An 18,468-nucleotide genomic window follows, 5' to 3' on the forward strand; every position below is an offset into this window, starting at 1 on the left:
AAATTGAATGTGGAAAGTTATTTTGTTGGGTTTCTTGCTACAGAGCTAACTAAGCCCGATAAAAACCCAAACTTCTGGTCATTTACTGGTTTAGCTGATCTACAAAGCTGGACTCCCAGCATGTAACCAGTTAAAAAAACACCCAAACCCCTCTGAAACCAGCAAATGGAGAGCAGAAAACAAGCTTCGGCCAGGAGTGATTTATGTTGGTAATGGGATAATTATAAACTACCTAACTTAGCTTCATTTTAAACGAAAGCATAGTTGTGAAACGCTGGCAACAAGTCAAAACTAAATGTGGAAATAAGATTCAAGGGCTTGGTTTCTTTTTTTATTTTTTTGTGCTAACTAAAACTAACTAAAATCTGCTGAAAATCCAAACCTAAGCCAGCTAGTTTAACTAGTCTTAGTACGCTGGAAAAAGTAGCAACCTGTTACATTAAAGAGCAATTTCTACCGATTTCACCCATGAAATATGTGAAAGCAAACAATTACAAGAGAACCTGCAAATAAAGTTTAAGTAATCAGAGATTCATCCAACTAGAGTATAGGTGTGACAGTGCAAACTAAGTGACAGAAGGGTTAACTACGAGCTGCTTCGCATACTTTGACCTGCGGTGACGTTCGCCATCTTCGCTTTGCCCCGCATTGAGTTACACAACAGCCAGCATGACTTCAGATGAAAGGTATTTCTTCCGTGAGCGTCAGGAGGTGTTTGTGTTTGGACGAGCCCCCAACCGTCCTGACGGCAAATAGAGACAGAGTTCAGATGCGTATCTGAGCCCGAGGACGGCAAGTGCTGGCAGGAGAGGCGTTGTGTCAACAAATGCGGACAGACTTGTTTAACAGTTTGGCGCTTATTCAGCACAGCGCTTATCTGAAAAAACGATGGTTAGGTGTGTTACACAATAACAATAACTCAGGCCAGAAACATTCACACATACACAAACAGAGTCATTGCGTTACAAACGAGAAAAACTTTCTCTTTGACATACATGCTAAATATATGTTGTAAACAATGAAGCTCAATGAAATACATTTTTGAAATGTAAAATATATTTAGTTTCAACCTTCATATTTTTCCACATGTATTTAAGGAGCAAAAAAATACATTTACAGTAGCCTACATATAAATGATTTAAATGTTTATTTCTTATAGAGGACAATATAGTATATTTTTTGTGACATATGTGAGTGTATTTAGTGGGACTGAAATAAATGGAGAGCAAAATATATATTTTAAATACCTTTAAAATTATCATTTGAGACCCTGGACCACAAACCCAGTCATTAGGGTCAGTTTTGTTAAATTGAGAGTTATACATTATATTAAAGCTGAACAGATAAGCTTTTCATTGATGTGTGTTAGTTGTTAGGATAAGACAATATGTGGCTGAGATACAACTATTAGAAAATCCAGAATCTGAGGGTGCAAAAAAAAACAAAAAAAAAACAAACAATTCAAAATGTTGAGAAAAATCACCTTTAAAATTGTTCAAATGAAGTTCTTAGCAATGCATATTACTAATAAAAAAATTACGTTTTACAATATTTAAAAAATTTATGGTAAGAAATGTACAAATATCTTAATGGAACATGATCGTTACTTAATATACTAAGGATTTCTGGCATAAAACAAAAATCAATAATTGTGACCCATAAAATGTATATTTTTATATTATTATTACTATTTATATTTATATATACTATTTAAAATATAAATATATTTTTTAAATATCTCTAATAATAATAATAAATAAATAAATAAATAAATAAGTAATTATAATATACATTTACATAAATATATTTTGAAACATTTTAGCATTTTTTTTTTAATATTTTGAAACATTTAAAAATATATTTGACTGATTGATTGCAGTATAGGTGGAGTGAAAACTTTGTGCAAATATTTTTTGGTCAAGATACATTTACTGTAGACGCAAAATAAAATAGGAAGTCTTGTTTTTAATAAATTCATCAAACATATGTGAGTTTATGCTTAAAATTAGAAAAAGTAGGGTAAGAAAAAAAATCTAAATTTTTTTTATATATACACACACACACACACATACATACTTTTGCTTTTCAAATAAATGTTCCTCGATTTTTAAAATGAAAAACAGGTCAAAAATACTAAGTAGGAAGAACAATTTTTGCAGTTTCCTTCAGATGTTAATACTCAGTTAGCTAGCTAGAAATATGCTGACAGTTTAACAAACTTATTTGCTATTATATACTGTGTGTGGTATGTTTTGGGCGTATGCTTTGTCATAAATGTGCATCTACTGTATGTAGACATAAGTTCAAAGTCACTTGTGAACCTTGACGTTGGAAATGAGAGGCACTAGGCCTGAGTTTACACATAACATGTTGGTTTTTGAAACCCCTATTTTTCCATATAATGTGTTAGGAAGCCAATTTAAAAACTAAAACAGGAAGAGGTTGATGTAGGTTGTATGACATGTTCTTCATGTGGTGTATTTTCTCTTAAGTATCTTTTGGCTTACAGTGTGTCGCTGGGGCGAGTTGACACAAAACAGATGGATGTCCCAGGATGCATTGTGCAACGCTTAACCCCAGGTTTCCCACGCTGCTTTGCGTCTGTAATGCGAGTTTGTGCTCGACGGGACTCTGGGCCGTATCTCACTCTCCATTGCAGATAAGCTTCCCCACTGGAAAAAAAAACAGATCTGTGGAAAGCATTTCATCACATCACTGCCGTGTGTCCCACCGAGACAAACTCTTACAGACTTACCTCTTAACACACTTCAGCAGGATACGTGGCATATTTGCCATGGTAAAGTGGTTAAACTTCATTATTTGGATTACTATTTATTATAGAGCAAAATAAGTGCCCACACTGCAGCTAAATACAGATGTCACTCCTATTTCTTGTTCACAGAATTAGTTTGTTCATGGCAGAGTAATTATTGTAAACTAAAAAAACAAGAAAAAAAAAGTGTTACTTTAAATAAAATAAAAACTAAATAAAAATAAAATGTCTTCTTAAAAGAATAAAATAAAATAAAATAAAATAAACCTTAAAAACCCTATTTTAAAAAGTCAGTTAGTTGCCAAGGCGATATTTTTAATTTTCGTTTTGTTAGTGCTAAGATTATTAAAACTGAAATGAAAATTAAAAACTATATTGATATAAAAAAATAAAATAAAAAAAAGAATACAAATGACAAAAAATATATTGATATTAAAATAAATATATAAATAGTAATAATAATAATAATAATAATAATAATAAAAAAGACAAAAACATCTAACATTATCTAAAATATCTAAAACAAGGAAAATATATATTTCTAATAATTTATAAAATATTACACACACACAATATAACTCTGTGCCAAAATAAACTGAAACAAAAAAATTGTTAAATTACTAAATTACATTTTTAAATTTTAAAAATAAAACACAACATATAAAAATAAAACAATTAAAAATTAATGAAAACTCTAATAGTATATTAATAATCCTACAATAAAGCCACCACTGTATTTTATTTTTTTTAATACACATTTACAAATTAAATGAAGTGTTTATATATGGGGAAAATCTTCATGAAATAAATGGTTTTCCTCTAATAGACGTTAGCCACAATTATTGGTACACCTAGAAATGATGATGACTAAAATATCTCTGACATATATTCCCCTTCATATTTACATTTTTTTGCACAACAGGGTAACTTCCTGTTTCATAGCTATGGCTTCCTGTTTCAAAGTTGTGAGGTAACACAAAGGCCACATAAATATATACAAACACATACATAAATACAGTGCTGTCGACTAATATTGGCACGCTTGATAAATATGAGATGTATGTATATGTAAAATATGTGTGTGCATATATATATATATATATATATATATATATATATTTTTTTTTTTTTTTTTTTTTTTTTTTTTTTTTTTTTTTTTTTTTTTTTTTTAAACTTACAAAAAATATTTAACACCAGACTATTATCATCAGCACAGTGATTGTGGTCAGTGAACTCATTTTTAATATAGCACTGAATACAGTAAGTCCATGCTAAACTAGTAATGGTTTGACATAATGGTGCCAAGCTAAAATATCCTTGATATCCACAGATGTCCTTTGCTTCCTTAATTAAATTCCCTGTACTGCAGAGACAAATGGAGGAACCAAAAAACTCAAGAGGAACATGAAGCCTCAAGATGCGTTTGTAGCCAGCTGCATTGTGGGAAGCCTGGTTTGTCTCATGGGGTGTGGTTTAGGCTTTCATTACGATAGAAAGAACGACACAAGAATTACAAATGAAAACAGAAGGAAATGAAGCCCAACTCTTTGCATCAGTTTGTAAAGTAAGCTGAAAAGCAGAAGATAACAGACGCTGGAGAATAATATGGAAAACAGATTTATATTACCATCTCTGCAAGGAGCCGTTTTGTGTGTTTGTTCTTTATGATACAGAACTCAATGGGGGTTCGGCCAAGACGTCTTGGAAAAATAATCAGAGAGAAAGAAAGTTGCGGTGAGTGAGCGCCACACTATCACAGTATTATCACCACCACACACAGCAGTTTTCCAGTTCATTTGCTTTAGCTACAGTTACACGGCCGGACCTGTTCTCATTATGAACTCTCCTGTTGCCCAGGATATCAAAACAACACCATCCTACAGATCCCATGATGCACCTGGCTACAAAACACTGTGGCCCGACACCAGACATGAAGAAAATAAGCTGTTATTCACTCACCTTCATATTGTATCAAACCAGTACGAGGTTGTTTTTTTCTGTGGAACACAAAAAGAGAATTCGAGAATCACAAACCAAAATTTATGCCGCATATTCAAACTAGCACATCATGTTTGGTTATAATACACAATAACTAATGGCATTTTGGTATCAATGACAAACGTGTGTCAAATATGGGATTACAAAAATAATATAAATTAGAAAAATTAAATAAATAGCGATACTCAATAATAAAATTCCTCAAATTAACACTAAAAGCGAAACAGAAATATTTCATATATATATATATATATATATATATATATATATATATATATATATATATATAAATACTAATAATAATGCAAAAGCTCAAAATTACTACAAGTTAAAATTAAATTAAAATGAAAACTATGAATATTATATCAATTAAATGAATAAGTTAAATAGAAATCTTAAAAATATTCATGGCAAATGCACAACAAAATTACAAACAAATACACAAATTAATTAAAAAAACTATAACAATATAAACTACAAGCTTATAGACAGATTGATAGAAAAGATTGATAAAACGAAATAAAAAAATAAATACTACATATACATTTAGAAAAAAACTACTACTAATAAAAATTACAAAAACACAACTATTAACACATTAAATGATCTAAAATATCTAAAAAAAAAATATATATATATATATTTTTAATAACATCTACAATATTACCCACACAATTACTTAATTGTAAACTTGGCAACCACTGTATTAGATAGTACTACACTTACTAAAACTAAAACCAAAATAAAAATATAAACTACAGACATAAAAATAACAATAAAAATGACAAAAACACATTACTAAATTATCTAAAATATCTAAATAAAAGAAAATATGTAATATACATTTCTAATAAGATCTAAAATATTACACATGCAATATAATTTTGTATTAAAATAAATTGAAATGAAAAACTATATAGACAAAAAAAAAAAAAAAAAAAAAAAAAAAATCCCCACAAAATTACTAAAATGTAAACTAAGTTTATATTTTTAAATTATAAAATTGAAATGAAAATATAATACATAAAAAAAAAGTTCAAAATATTAACAAAACTATTTCTAATTTCCGTTCAGTTGAAGTAAACTTACTAACATTAAAAAAAAAAACTACATACATTTAAAAAAAAAAAAGAAGATAATATTAAAAATGACAAAACCACATTACTAAATTATCTAAAATATCTAAAAGAAAATATATGATATATATTATTAATAATATCTAAAATATTACACACACAATATAATTTTGTAATAAAATAAACTATACAGACATACATAGACAAATTACAAAAAAAAAAAATACACAAAATTACTAAAATGTAAACTTGACATTTTAAAAATATAAAATTAAAATGAAAATATAATATATAAAAATAACATTTTAAAATATTAAAAACTATAACAGTATATTAACAAACCTACAACAAGCTAAACCATTGTATTATGTTATTTCATAGATTTAATTATGAAACTAGCTTTATTAGCTAGTTGTATGGAAAAGAGCTGCATAAATTTGAGTTTGAGTTTCAAGTTTATTTGTCTTAAAAACTACCTGGAATTGAGTTGACGTTATGAGGGCATGTAAAAATTAACAACATATTTCATTATAGGTAAACTAGTACTTGACAGAAATTGTGTATTCTTCAAAAGCCCAATGTCAAGCACTAATTCTCAAATCCTCTGCAGAAATCTCCTGTATCTGAAGAGTCACTGATCCGTATGTGAAATCTGCTCAAAGTCCACAGTCTGTTCATCAGGAGGAGACGGTAACGAACACGAGTCAGTGCTGATAAGTCCAGGCCAATGATTACACACACCAGCAGGAAAGAACGGCTCGCTCCGGTAATCTCGTCTCCTCGTTTATCTGCCGTTCTGTTTTTAGAGGTGGAGAGTCAATAGGATTTGATTGCGGGAACGACTTCTCGTTCAGAGTGTGCGTCTCCCGTGTTCAATTACTTTGATCCTTGGCGGAACAAATGCCGCTTTACTGTCCTCTTATCTCAATGAGGTTCAGAGCAAAGCAATCAGCGCGGAGAAGAACACGCCGTCATAATAGGCAAACAGAGAGAAGAGACGCAACGCGGCGGTTTAACAAGAGCTTATACGTAAGCTGAACCATTCAACGGAAACAAGCACCTGATGCTCGCTTTAATGAGCACCTTCAACAAGAATATTCGCTGAGAATCGCTTTCAGTTCACAAGTGTGAACTTGAATAAGAATTGGAATTGGAATAAAAAGGAAGAGGAATTTGAATTCTAAGGAAAATAAATAAATAATAAATAAATAAAATAAAATAAAATAAAAATACAATAAATCAAATCAAATAATTTAGACCAAATGTACATTTGACCAATCAAAAGATTATTATTAAATTAAAAAATTCAATTAAATATACAAAAATACAAATACAGCACAAAAAAAAAAAAATATACCACACTGTTTTTGAAAATAAAATAAAATAAAATAAAATAAAATAAAATAAAATAAAATAAAATAAAATAAAATAAAATAAAATAAAATAAAATAAAATGAATTAAATAAAAATAAAATAAAATACCAAATATACAAAGTTAATAAATGAAAAGATTTATATTTGACCATACCGCACCAAAAATCTAACACATTGCTTTTGAAAATAAAATAAAATAAATAAAAATAAATAAATAAAAATATACGAAATTAACCAATTAAAAGATTTATATTTGGCCATACAGCACCAAAAATGTACTACATTGTTTTTAAAAATAAATAAAATAAATAAAAATAAATAAATAAAAATATACGAAATTAACCAATTAAAAGATTTATATTTGGCCATACAGCACCAAAAATCTACTACATTGTTTTTGAAAATAAAATAAAATAAAATAAAATAAAATAAAATAAAATAAAATAAAATAAAATAAAATAAAATAATAAACAAAGTTGACCAATCAAAAGACTTACATTTGGCCATACAGCACAAAAAAAAAAAAAAAAAATAAAAAAATTCTACCACATTGTTTTTGGAATTTGTAATACTAATACTAATTTTATTATAACAAATTTAAATACAAATTAAATAAATTATTATTATTATTATTATTATTATTATTATTATCATCATCATCATCATCATCATCATCAACTATGTGCAATGTATTACATTTAAATGTAATTATTACATTAAGTGCAAGCTGTTGCCATTAATAATACCATCAATAATAATAATAATAATAATAATAATAATAATAATAATAATAATCATCATCATCATCATCAATATGCATTTTTAATTAAAAATGTAATGTATTATAACCATCAACAACAACAATAGTATTAATAATAATAATAATAATAATAATAATACTGCAGTTGTATATTAATACAATTTATATTTTTAATTATTTTATAATTTTAGAATTATATAATTTTGTTTAATTTAATTTTATTTAATTTTATTTTATTTTTCTGAAATAGTTCATTTGCTATGGGTAATTCATTTTAAAACTGTGTAATTAATTTCCTCAATTTACCTGAATTTTATTTCGTTTCATTTTTCTTCCTTGAGTTTAAATCTGAATCCTGTTTGCTCAATTCAAATTAATGAACTAAACAGGAAGGTAAAACGCATCTTCAATTCAGTTCTGAATGGTGTTGAGAGTCAAGAAGCCATTAGAAACCTCAGTATGGTCACTAACTAATAACTGTTAATAACAGTTAAAAGTGATCACTAGTATTTATCTGGTGGGGAGTCCCAGTCCATCTGAATGACAGTCAACAAGCAGTTATTTCAGGCGCTGTCAGGGTCTGATCACGACTTACCAGTCCCTCACTCAGCAGATTACTGACCATCTGATGCTGGAGAAAAACACAGGAAGTCAACGCATGGAAACAAAGAGCAGAGGAGGGATGACCTTTGACCTCAGCCCAGCGGCGGCCTCTTAGAGTCAGATTAAAAACAGACAAATCCAGGACTCAACAAACGACATCAAAACTGATTGTTAATGCACGATTCTGGTCTTACTGTGAGCGACTCACCAGTGCATGTTATTCCAAATAAAGAAAACATCTTTCTTAGTTTCGTCTAAAATCGAAAGCGGAATGCAAAACGTTTCATGTCGACTCGAAACTTTCCAGGGCGATCTATTTTTCAAACGCGTTTCCATTAAAATGCAGATGGGGAGGTTTTGGGACCGTGTTCATTCTTTGGTGCGCAGATGCTTGTTTACTTGTGTGTTTGTGTCTCCCTGAAGAGGTTTGCTGTTTAAAGGAGTTGTCTGCATCCTTCAAGCATTAAATGACTCCGTCTATCAGATGTTTGTGACTCTGAGGACGAGCTGAAAGAGTTCAGAGAAATCTTTTGGATAAACAAACACGCACACTGTTGACTAAGTGAGTTCAGCAGCACATGAAACGGCATACACAAAGACTTTTTGGCTTATCATTCTGCTTTAAAGTGAGACTTTATCTCTCGCTAAATTATTTAGCTGCTGTCGCGACGTACGGGCTGTTTCGTGTCCTTATTTTAGGTCAAAATGAATCTCTCCCACAGTCTTTGACAGACTCTCAGCATGCGGTCTTACGCAGTGACGTCCATTACAGGAAAAGTCAGAGATTGAAGAAACTAGAAGACGTGATGTTGCAATGCATTTTTGCTCAAGAGGTGACTGAAATAACTGCTTGATGTCATCAGGAACGGGGCTATTATTGAACAATAAAAAAATGCTAGCTGGAATAAATACATGAATGCAAAGTTAAAAAAAAAAAAAAAAAATTAAAACATAAGAGTGGTTAAACAAAAAATACAGTAAAATAATACATGTTTTCTTATATTGTACTGTCACAGTTAGACTAACCTAACTATATTCTTGAAGAAACTAAAAGATGTGATGATGCAATGCATCTTTGCGCAAGACCATGTTAGCTTGCATGAATAAATGAAACCAAATGAAACAAAATATGGTGACGTCAAAGTAAAATAAAATAAATAAGAAAGGTTTTTCTTTTGTATTATCAAACTAAAATAAAAGTTAAACTAAAATAAAAATAACTAACTAAATATAATCCCACCAGACAAGAACAACAACCAGGACCAATGTTATTATTGTAAAATAATTCTTAAAAAAAAAAAGGAATAAAAATTAAATAAAAAATTACACGAAAAATTTAATGAAATAAAACATTTAAAAATGCAAGCTGAAATAAATAAATGAATGCAAAATAAAGAAAGAATCAAAACAATGACTGGCTGAATGAAAAAAAAAAAAAAAAAAAAAAAAAGGTAAAAAATAAAAAATAAAATAAAATAAAATAAAATAAAATAAAATAAAATAAAATAAAATAGGAAAGGTTTTTCTTGTTTTGTATGGTCAGAGTTAAACTAAAATAAAAACAACTAACTCTAATTATATTCCCACCAGACAAGAACAAGGACCAGGACCTGGGTTATTATTGTAAAATAAATCTTAAAATAAATAAATAAAAAAAATAGAATACAAAGTTTAATGAAATTAAAAAGATTTCTATTTTAAGATTAAAGATTCTTATTTTAATGAAATAAAACATGAATGCAAAATAAACAAATAATAAAAACAATGACTGATTGAATGAAAAATTGAAATAAAATGAAATTAAATAAAATGAAATAAAATAAAATAAGAAAGGTTTTTCTTGTTTTGTATGTTCAGAGTTAAACTAAAATAAATGAAATAAAATGAAATGAAATTAAGTTTTTTCCTTATTTTTTACTTTCAGAATTAAACCTAACTTTAAAGTTACGTTGCTCACTTTAAAGAAATCGGAAGTGATGTTGCAATGGATTTTTGCTCAAGAAGTGACTGAAATCACTGCTTGTCATCAGAACCAGGTTCAGGAGGTTATTATTGCAAAATAATACTGTTAAAAAAAACTATTTGGCATAAACAAAAGAATGCAAAATGAACAATACTGAGTAAATATTAAAAAATAAAAAATATATATATCTATATAAAATATACAATAATATATATATATATATATATATATATATAGCTAACTTTGAAGAAATCAGATGCTGCAATGGATTTTTGCTCAAGAAGTGACTGAAATTACTGCTTGATGCCATCAGAACCAGGTTCAAAAGGTTATTATTGTAAAATAATATTGTAAATAAAAAGCTATTTGGCATAAACAAAAGAATACAAAATAAACAATATTAAGAGTGGTTGGAGACCTTAAAAAATTAAATTAAATGAACAAATCTATTTGTAAAAGTAACTAGTAAATTGCATTTACTTTCATGCATTTGGCAGCAGCTTCTGAATTGAAGAGTTACATATCAGTTCTTGAATCGAATCCGTGACCTTGGCAAATTAAACGTGCATTTAAAAAAGTATTATAATAAAGATGAAACTGAAGGTGCACAAGCATAATAACCGAGATCAGAAAGCAGACTGTCGCGATGAAAGAAATCTCTGCAACACTTCATTACTCCTGAGATCCAGGAGTGGCAGAATCTTCACTGAACTGTCATCCACACAAACCCAATCATCCTCACAGCATCTCTGCTCTGTTCGCTCCATCAGCCACACATATGCTTCATTCGGATGAATCATCTATCAGAAATGACATCTCATGTGAATTCGACAGATTTATCACAAAACTCATCCATCTGTGATTCTTCTACACCCTCATTCCTTACAATGCCAGCTGATTAAAGTCACATATGATTGCAGATACTTGCTATGGGACAGACTCGCATAAAACAAGCAGAGCTAAAAATGATTTCAGATCAGACTGATCTCAAAGGACGAATAAAATGTGATTGCTCATAACATGAGCCCATTAAGACAAACCAGCTGCAACAGAAAGTGAGTCACTGGATCTGTCATGACACAACTCTGACTTCACTTGGCAGAAATCCCAGCTGTCATCCATGTGCTCATGTCGCATTACAGTATCAGGCTTCACTCGTACGAATCTGACTGAGATGAATATTTTTTATTGGTTCTCATGACATAGGGATGGTTTGCATTGCATGTGTGTCTCAGGCAGCGCCACACGAGAGAATAAAGGTCTCTGAGCAACCAGCGCATTACAAACAACACAATAAGGTTGCTAAAACACAGCGAGCTCGTCTGACACAAAGCCGGGTTGCTAAAACACACTGAAGCGGAGCTCTGCGCTATTTCTGGTAGGCGACACCTCCGTTTCAAAGCAACACGGCGTTTGTTGTTTCCTTTGAAGCTGCTGTCAGCAATAAATTACATCTCACAGACACAAAGAGCTCCGCTGAGATAAAGACAAGTCGAGCTACCTGCTGTAAGGCCAGTAATACACTCATGCAACAACAGAATTCACAATGCAACTTGCTCATAGTAGCTAAAAGCAATGCTTTCAGGAAATAACCTCACCTACTCTTGTATCTGCTACTCGCTGTGGTGTATTTTGGGTAATCTTCAGTCTTAACCGCGTTACACCTCCACAATCTCCTCCTGACAAACTGCGGCCCACATGCATTGCCCCCACTGAGACCCGCAACGGTATTCCGAAGCATCTATTTGTGTCATTCTGGAGGTGGTTGTGGTGCTCACACTCTATTTTAATCTTAAAATCAGCATAAATGGCACTCACAACCAGGTTTATATCAAAGTGAAACAGAATAATTGGATGGTGACATATGACTCTGTATAAAAAATAAGAAGAACTGGTGATGAAGAAAATGCATTGCTGAATGTATAAATCCAAAAGAGAAATATAGAAAAAAAAGAAAACGAAAACAAAAAAAAAACACAGGCCTACATATTAAGGTTGAGTGCCATTCATAATTCATAAAAAGTTCTAGAAATGGAATGAAAAGTTTTTGAACCTTTTTATAGTTTTGAAAAAGTTTAAAATTTGAATTTTAATAGATAGACCAAGAGATACAATGAAAGATGAACAGACAGACCGAATGAAAGACAGAATGAAAGACAGACAGAGCAAATGAACAACAGACCGACCGACAGTCAGAACGACCGACCAATTGAGAGGCAGACAGACTAAACAACAGACCGACCAAACGACAGACAGACTGAACAAAAGAGAGAATGAATGACCAACCAACCAAATGAAAGACAGACAGAATGCTAGACAGACAGATAGAGCGACTGACTGACCAACCGACCAAAAAAATAGACAGAATGTTAGATAGAACAAATGAACTACAGACAGACCGACCAAAAGACAGAACAACAGACAGACCAAACAAAAAAACAGAACGTATGAAAGCCTGACAGACCAACTGACAGACAGAACAACAGACAGAACAAATGACAGATAGACCAACTGACCAACAGACAGTAAAAACGAACAAAAGACAGAACGAAAGAGACCATCCAAATGACAGACAGATAGACTGAACGAAAGATAGAACAAATGAAAGACAGACAGAACGAATGAATGAACAACAGACAGAAGGACAGACAGAACAAACGAATGACAGACAGAACGACAGACCAAAAGACAAAGAACGAACAAATGACAGCCCGAACACCAGACAGACACAATGACAGACTGACCAAATGACAGACAAACAGAACAGACAGACAGACCAAACGAAAGACAGAACAACAGACAGGCCAAACGAAAGACAGAACAAATGAAAGACAGACCAACCGACCGATCAACTGACAGACAGAACAGACAGACTGAACGACAGAGAGACAGACCAACAGACAGAACAAACAAAAGACAGAATGATAGACAAACCAACTGACCAGCAAACAGTAAGAATGAACAATACAGAACGAAAGACAGACCAGCCGAATGACAGATAGAACAAACGAAAGACAGAGAGAACGAACGAACAAACAAACAACAGACAGAACAAACGAATGACAGACAGAACGACAGACCATCAGACAGAAGGAATGAATGAACGACAGACAGCCCGAACACCAGACAGACTGACCGCCAAACCAAATGACAGACAGAACAAATGAAAGACAGACAGACAGAAGCACAGACAGAACAATAGGCAAAACAAACAACAGTAAGAACATGAAAGACAGATGGACTGAAAGACAGACAGGTCGACAGACTGAACAGCAGACCAAACGACAGACAGACCGACAGAACAAACAAAACAGACAGAACGAAAGACAGAGACCGACTGACCAAATGACAGGCAGAATGAACGACCAAAGGAAAGACAAACAGAATGAAAGACAGACAGAATGAATGAAAGACAGACCGAATGACAGACAGAACACACAAAGAACAAACAACAGACAGAATGAAAGACAGAACAAACTAAAAACAGAACGATAGACAAAATGAACAACAAACAGACCGAACAACTGACAGACTGACCCACCGACAGGAAAAAAAAAGAACGAAAGACAGACATACCGAACAACAGACAAACTGAATAACAGACTGACCGACCAACCGACAGACACTATTGTAACAATAAAATCACAAAAATCAGTTTTAAGTTGTATGGTAGTGATTTTATTTTGTTAAGTGGTTTGTATCTGATCTCTTCAGTCGCTCTTGCTCTCACTGCTCTTCACTGATGTTAGGTTGTTTGCTGGTAATGGACTGTTGTGTTCTGCATCTGTGGAGAGACGGCACATAAAACAGCCACAGCATCCATTACACTCATTACATAATGATCATGAAAGGCTACGTCGACGAGCAGAGCAAGAGAACGCCGAATCAGCCTTCAAATGCTCACTAAAAAATATTATTTTCCACCAAAAGGGCAGGATGGTCACGCTTGTGTTGACATCAGCACGACAGGCTTCAGAACAACAGCGCTCTGTCCCACCCTGAACAAAGGGATTCGTTTGTTTTTGTGTACATATTTGTCCCTTTGTTATTCGTAACAGCTCTTTGTTCCAGAGTAAACAACTCGTCTCTGTTTAGTTAAGCTACATTAGAAGAAACATTTGAGTCACATGGCCAAACCAAATTCCAATTGCATAACATGCATAAAATAACAAAAGGACCTGAACTGCTGATGCCTTTAATTGTGTCTGGTTGATTGCATTTGCATTTATTACACAATGTCAAGCTCTCCAGGGCTTTGGGTGTTACTAAATCAATGACAGCACTGAACTCACCAATTTCAGTAATGAACAAAGTTGTCTGAACACCTCTAGAGAATGATATGACAACAAGGCTGAACATGTCGTCTCTAACGAGCTTTCCCAGGCTTCAGGGCTGATTACTTGTAATTGAGAAGCTTAAAAGGACAAAACATTGTTACTCAGACCATGAATAACAAATCTCAGGCAAAGCATTATTGGTGCAACTCACGGTAATTTTGATGAATTATTTAACGTCACTCCCTGTTCACATAAGAATGTGGGTGAGACACTTTCTCAGATGACAAACAAATGTATGACGACACTAACAAATGAGGACGGCGATAGTTTCTGCTATGAAAGTTTTGTTGAGACAACAGATTACGCAGCCAGGAAACAGACAAATGCATGATAATTAACAGATTTCAGTATTACTCAGCTCGTTTGCGTGCCATTAAGAAGTGATTTGAAAATGCATTTCAAATTCCAATTCAGTTCCTGAATATGCATGCAAATTTGAATGCAAAAAAAGCAGAATTTAAAAATTTAAACAGAACCCTGGAATTGCTAACGTTGACTGCCAAATTCCTTTTTTGGGTGTCAAGAATATTTCTTGGCATCCACGACACAACACTGATCTCTTTCTCCTGCCGTGGTTTCAGTTTTCCAGCACGCCTTTCCATCTCACAGCCTGACATGGAAAGTATTCCCACCTCTCCGAGAATGCCAAACGGAATGTGTGACAGAGACGCACAGATCTGGTAATCCTGAAGCTAAGACCATCTCAGGGCCAGTATTCTGCCCCACCATGTTCACCATCCTCCTCCTGAGGCCTTAAAATATCAGACCGCATCAGCAGTTTTATCTGCGTCCCTTGGCAAGTTTAGACATTGCAGCAGCTGTTGCTCCACTCACAGGCTGGAAAATACCGCAGTTACCGCTGTAGATAAGCTAGAATTTCTCCCTCAAATGAACCTGGATGTGACCCCATGCACTTTAAAGGAATAGTTCACCCAAAAATAAAAATTTGCTAATAATTTACTCATCCCAAGGCCATCCAACATTTTTTGTGGATGTTTTTATCAGCTGTTTGGACTCTCCTCATTCTGACGGCACCCACTGATAAGCATTGGTAAGCAAGTGATGGCAACATTTACTCGAGAACCAAACAAGACCCATTTTGTTATTGTTAAAATACATAGCATAAAAATATTAAATAATGTTTTTCTTACCCAACTGCTAAAAAAAATGGCCCTTGCACTCCCAAATCCACATATGAACATCGCTACAAAATAAGAATATACAGTATTATTTTCACAACGGATAAACATACTAGTTTGTCAAAGGGTAAAGTGCATCAGTAGACTGATAAAGTGTCCATGTTGCATGTCTATAAATAAAATCGCTGTAAACATAGGCACAGAACCACATCAGGATCCCTAAACATCTGACTTGAATAACAGCACAGGGGAGACATCCATCAGTTAAAAATGGATCAGAGTATTTTTACAAATCCAATAAACGCAGAAGAGAGATGCAAGCAGCGTGCCAAACGTCAGTGCTGCTCACTAGGGTCTGGACGTGTCAGGTGTCCAAAAAGAGCAGCGCGTCTATGAATAACCGCAGCTGAATGTCAGTCCGTACAAGAGACTTCAGGACTTTGAGTTCATTCACTTTACTGAGTCTCACCAAACTGGGATGTGAGTTGAGTCATTCACAGGAAACCTCAAAAACATGACAGGGTTACATTTCACCAAAAAAATCTAAATAAATATTAAAAATAAATATATTTTTTTAAAAAAACTATTTTTAAAAAATAGGCTGCCGTATCTTTTTTTTTTTTTTTTTCAATGTGACACTTAATAAATAAATAATAATTATTTTTTCATTATAAATAATCACTACACAATGAATTTTCCTTTATACTGCAATAATATTGATATAGTAAAATAGAGAATTTTAAAATGAATGAGAAAAATGTGAATTACAAACATTTAAAAAACAACTTTTCAAAAACCTTAATTAATTGTGTTTAATTGTGATGGAAATTGTGCCACAATGCAAACAATCTAATAAGCACTTCGTTTCCTTTATGAAAAATATAATTTATTATTTTCTCCTTGGGGGTGAAATTTGACCTGGACAAGAGGAGATTGATCTATTTCTGTACCCATCATTTCCAAGAGTGCCCAAGCATCAGTGCTTGAGAGCGTCTCGAGTGTAAATCTAGCGTCTGATAGAGTGGTGTCAGTGGAGAAACCCAATCGGGTGAGGACAGGCAGCTCTGTCGCTCTTGTGATGCGCGTCATGCATACTGGGGCAGGGTGCAGAATTTTCCAGAAGCAGCTGCAGACTTTGTGCCAACACACGGGGATTCTCTCGCTCTCCTTCTCCTCTTCCACTGCATTGTTGGCAGCATGCCGAGGCTTACTAGAGCAAAACTCGTCCAGACCCAGTGACACCACCCATCTCTCAGCACACACCCTCATCTAACTCCTGTGAGCTCTGATCCCTGAGCAGGAACTGAAGAATTGCAAAACCACTCCAAGCTCTTGGCCTACTTTATGTTACTCACTTCAAAGGGTGATTAAAAGAATAGTTTAAACATAAAAATTACAATTCATGATTTACTCATCCTGATGTAATTCCAAACCCATCTGCAGTTACTCTGCCCAACACATAGAATTTAAAATTTATTCACATTTTCAGTTTGAGTTAGAATTTTGAATCCATAAAAGTTTCAAACTCAAAACTTACCTAAATTCTAATTCAAACTGGTTAATAAAAGCATACAGGTTTAGAGTAAGGACAAATTCAAAATTCAAACTCAAACTTTAAAACTCAAGTCCAAATTCACATGCAAAATTTTAATTCAAATTCAAACTCAAACTGCATACAGGTTTAGAATAATGGCAAGTTCAAAATTCAAACTCAAATTTGAATTCAAAACTCAAATTTAAACTTAAACTCGTACTTCAAAACACAAATTCATATTCACATTTAAAATTCATTCTCAAATTTAACTTAAAAATGTAATCTCAAAACTCACTCAAATTCAAACTGGATACAGGTTTAAAATAATGACAAACATTATAATTCAAATTTAAACTAATTCAAACTCAAACCAACTCGAACTCACTCAAAATTCTAATTCAAACTCAAACAGATTAACAACAGCATACAGGTTTAGAATAATGGCAAGTTCAAAATTCTAATTTTAAATTTGAATTCAACATGCAAATCCAAATTTATACTCAAACTCATACTTCAAAACTCAAATTCACATTCACAATTCAATCTGTAATTTAACTTCAAAATTTGAACTCGAACTCAAAACTCACTCGAATTCAAAATTCTAATTGGTCAATAACAGCATACAGGTTTAAAATAATGACATATTATAATTCAAAGTCAAAGTCGAATTCAAAATTTAAACTCAAATGTTAAAAACTTGTTAAAAATGTCAAGTTAAAAATTCCAAACTTAAATTCAAATTTAAACTCAAACTCATACTTAAACTCAAATTCATATTCACGTTCAAAATTCAATCTCAAATTTAACTTCAGAATCAACTTAAACTCAAATTCAAAATTAAAACTGGTCAATAACACCATACAAACTTAAAATAATGACAATAATTCACTTTCAAACTCAAATTTATATTG

General features: G+C 32.3%; 1 long non-coding RNA gene across 4 annotated transcripts in view; it reads right to left on the reverse strand.

Moving 5' to 3' along the window:
* LOC127174883 (uncharacterized) overlaps window positions 1-18,468 on the reverse strand; it is a 114,828-nt gene that overhangs the window by 25,527 nt on the left and 70,833 nt on the right. For all 4 annotated transcript variants that reach the window (XR_007828917.1, XR_007828916.1, XR_007828918.1 and 1 more), the window contains exons 3-5: window positions 4,733-4,770; window positions 2,508-2,672; window positions 607-742 (exon numbers count right to left, since the gene is read on the reverse strand). This is a non-coding gene — a long non-coding RNA (uncharacterized LOC127174883). The remainder of the gene's footprint in view (window positions 1-606; window positions 743-2,507; window positions 2,673-4,732; window positions 4,771-18,468) is intronic.

Source organism: Labeo rohita, chromosome 13 (assembly GCF_022985175.1).
Source record: "Labeo rohita strain BAU-BD-2019 chromosome 13, IGBB_LRoh.1.0, whole genome shotgun sequence".
NCBI classification, from domain to species: domain Eukaryota; kingdom Metazoa; phylum Chordata; class Actinopteri; order Cypriniformes; family Cyprinidae; genus Labeo; species Labeo rohita.